General features: G+C 43.8%; 1 pseudogene; it reads right to left on the bottom strand.

Moving 5' to 3' along the window:
• Positions 1–363: 363 nt before the first annotated feature.
• Positions 364–1,253, bottom strand: LOC138398055 (HAUS augmin-like complex subunit 8 pseudogene; annotated as a pseudogene).
• Between the last annotated feature and the right edge of the window lie 1,866 nt (positions 1,254–3,119).

Raw genomic sequence — 3,119 nt, 5'->3', positions numbered from 1 at the left:
TGTACCAATTTACAATGTCACCAACAGAATACAAGGTTTCCTTTCCTCCATATCCTCACCAACACTTGTTATCTTTCATCTTTTTTGGTAATAGCCAATCTGACAGATGTGAGGTGTTATCTCATTGTGGTTTTGATTTTCAGTTCCCTAATGATTAATGATGTTGTGTATTTTTTTATTTACCTATTGGCCATTTGTATGCCCTCTTTTAAGAAATGTCTATTTAATCCTTTGCCAATTTTTAAATCAGGTTATTTGATTTCTCTCTCTCTCTCTTTCTTTCTTTCTTTCTTTCTTTCTTTCTTTCTTTCTTTCTTTCTTCTTTTTTGACTGCAAAACAGATTTAAGTATCAAACAAGATTATCATATACAAATAGCTATACTGCTAAGGCAGTGTATAAAGTGCTCAAGCATCCTGAATTTCATCTGCGAGTCACTGAAAATCCCTTCTGGAACTAGAGACACAGTCTTTCTTCCCAGCTGCTTGAAGGAAAGTCTTTGCTTGGGTTGGAGCACGTAGCTTAAGTGTGGATTCACAGGCATGTGGCTCTTATCCTCAGATGGGGGCATGCTCTGGGATGCTCCCTGGGACTCCTCACAGATGCCATCTGGACTGGAATACCGCTGGCTGGGTGTCACCATGACCTGGGCCTCTTGCCAGACTTCCTGGTTTATTAAGGTAGCCTCTTTACTCTCCTCAGCGGAGGGTTCCAGCACCTGGGCAAAGCTCCTTTGGAGCTCAAGATCCTTTTTCAGGGTCACCTCCTTGAGTTCGCTCAGTAAGTCCAGCACCTGCACATTTTCTTCTGAATTGCCAATGCCAAGTTCTCCCAGGAGATATCTTGAGTGGTGTTCAATTCACCCTGCAGGACGTCTGAGAACTGCTGGCCATCTCCTTCCAGGTGGATTGCTTGCACAGGCAGCTCATGCCAGCATGTCCAGAGCCATGGTAAACATCTTATATTGCTCCTTGAAGCCTTCGGCCACTACCTCAAAAAGGCTGAGCATCTCGATCTGTGCATGAGGACATCTGCCAGCTCCCATTTCCTCTGACAGAGGAGACATCTGTGCTTCAGCTCGTGGACCTTTTTCTGTAGCTTTTCCTTCTCTTTGCACATTATTGATAAATTCTTTTCTGTCTTTTCTTTGAACTGAGCAAGACTGTTCTCCATCTTTACCACCAGAAGAGTCAGCAGTAATGTCTGGGACTCCATCACTTCCATCTCTTCGGACAAGTCTGGGCTCTTTTTCTGAGGGGATCACAGTCAAGTGGGTCTCGAGCCAGTCATGTGGCTGCTGTCAGGTCTGCAGTGGGGCCTGAGGTTGGCACTTGTTATTGGGGACATAGGTAGGCGTGGTTCTTGTTGGGTCCTGGGCTGTTGAGATTGCCTCTGGAACTTCATTTGAAAAGGGCTGGAGCCAGGTTAATGGGCTGCTTCTGGGTCCACAGATGGCATCCGTGTTACTAGGGGCTTGGGCAGATGTGGCTCCTACTGGTCCTTGGGCAGGCTCATAATGGGTTCTTGGTGGGTTTTGGGGTGGGCAGGACTTCATTTGGAGCTGTGGTAGTGCAGGGCTGGAGCCAGGATACGGGGCTGCCTGCAGGCCTGCAGTGGGGTCTGAGGTCAGCGGGCCTTTTACTGGGGACACAGATGGGCATGGCTCCTCCTGGTTTCGTTGGTAGATGGGGTTCATGGTAGAACCATGGCCAAGTGAGGCAGGAACAGAGCCCACAAAAGGATGGGGCTGCTTCTGATCTATAGCTGAGACTGTACTTCGCAAGCTAGCCACCTGGGTGTCTGCCTTTTTAAAGCGGCCCTAGTTGGTCTTGGGCTTGATAAGGGTTTTGCCACATCCTTTCTGGATCCCAAAGCTCCCACAAAGGCACTTTTGTCCATGGATAGCTGCCAAATCATTGTTTCTGTGAGGAGACATTAGCTGGGGACCTCCTATTCTACCGTCTTGGGGACATCACTCTCTTTGATGAGGCTGTAATTTTCATTTTTTATATACCAGGTTTGCAACCATGACACTTCTAAGTGCACAAATTCAGGTGTAAACTTTCAATATAATTTTTTGAGTCCTTGAACTATATAGCACAGGACTCCCATTTTAATATTGTCTATACTGCTACTTACTGTATACTAATCTCTTCTCATATCTCTCCCCACCTATGAACTAAATAATACAGTAACTGATGGCAGAAAACAGAGGAGAGAGATTCATTTCCAGTTGGGAGATTGGAGAAGGAACTTTACAGGAAGAAACATCCGTCCTTGACTTTGAAGGACAGCAAGGAAATCAGAAAAAAAAAGTAGAGTAGAGGGGCATTCTAGGTTGAGGAAAAAGCAGAAGCAAAGAATGAAGACAGAGAGTGAAATATATTTTTTGTGAGCAGTATAGTAGTCATTAAAGTAGAAGAGAGATAAGAGTAGGATCACACAGCAGAGGTCCTTGGTATCTGATGATTGGTTGATTAAGTAGTTGAAGGCCAGTCCTGCTTCACTTGTTTTTTGGGAGTAGGTAGTTTGTTTGAAAGTGGTTCTCTGGTACTTAGTCTCTATTCTCCTTTTGAACATTAAGGTTTATAAAGGATGGCTCCCTTGTCTGTGTCTCCAGCCTTCTCTGCAGGGAAAGAAACGTGGCAAAGGCAAATATTCAAGGTGGTGAAGATTCACTTTGCATTTAAATGACCATTTTAACAATCTGCTTGGAATTCTTTCTTCTCCTATTATAGACATTCCCTACATTTCTAACAGTTGATTTTTCTAGCATACACTTAAACAAAAATGTATAAATTCTGTTTCCCAGGCACCACCAGAGGAGTAACATTGATATATTCCCCACAGGGCTTCGTTTAGCAGTCATTATCCCTTCATCGATCCATTCAGGAAATGTTGAGCATATTAGGTATGAGGCACTGCACTGAATATTGGATATAGATTGATGTACGAGATGGAATATTCTTTGTCCTTAGGAGTTGAATTGCTGAGAATCACATGTTAGGCACGATCTAACAGGAGAGACTGACATCCAACAGTACAAATTATGACAAATACCAAGTAGGAAACTAACAAGCTATAAAAATAAAGACTCATGGGTGAATAAATTGAGAGAAT

Source organism: Eulemur rufifrons, chromosome 17, assembly GCF_041146395.1.
Source record: "Eulemur rufifrons isolate Redbay chromosome 17, OSU_ERuf_1, whole genome shotgun sequence".
In the NCBI taxonomy this organism is placed as follows: Eukaryota; Metazoa; Chordata; class Mammalia; order Primates; family Lemuridae; genus Eulemur; species Eulemur rufifrons.
This window is presented reverse-complemented; position numbering and strand designations above follow the sequence as displayed.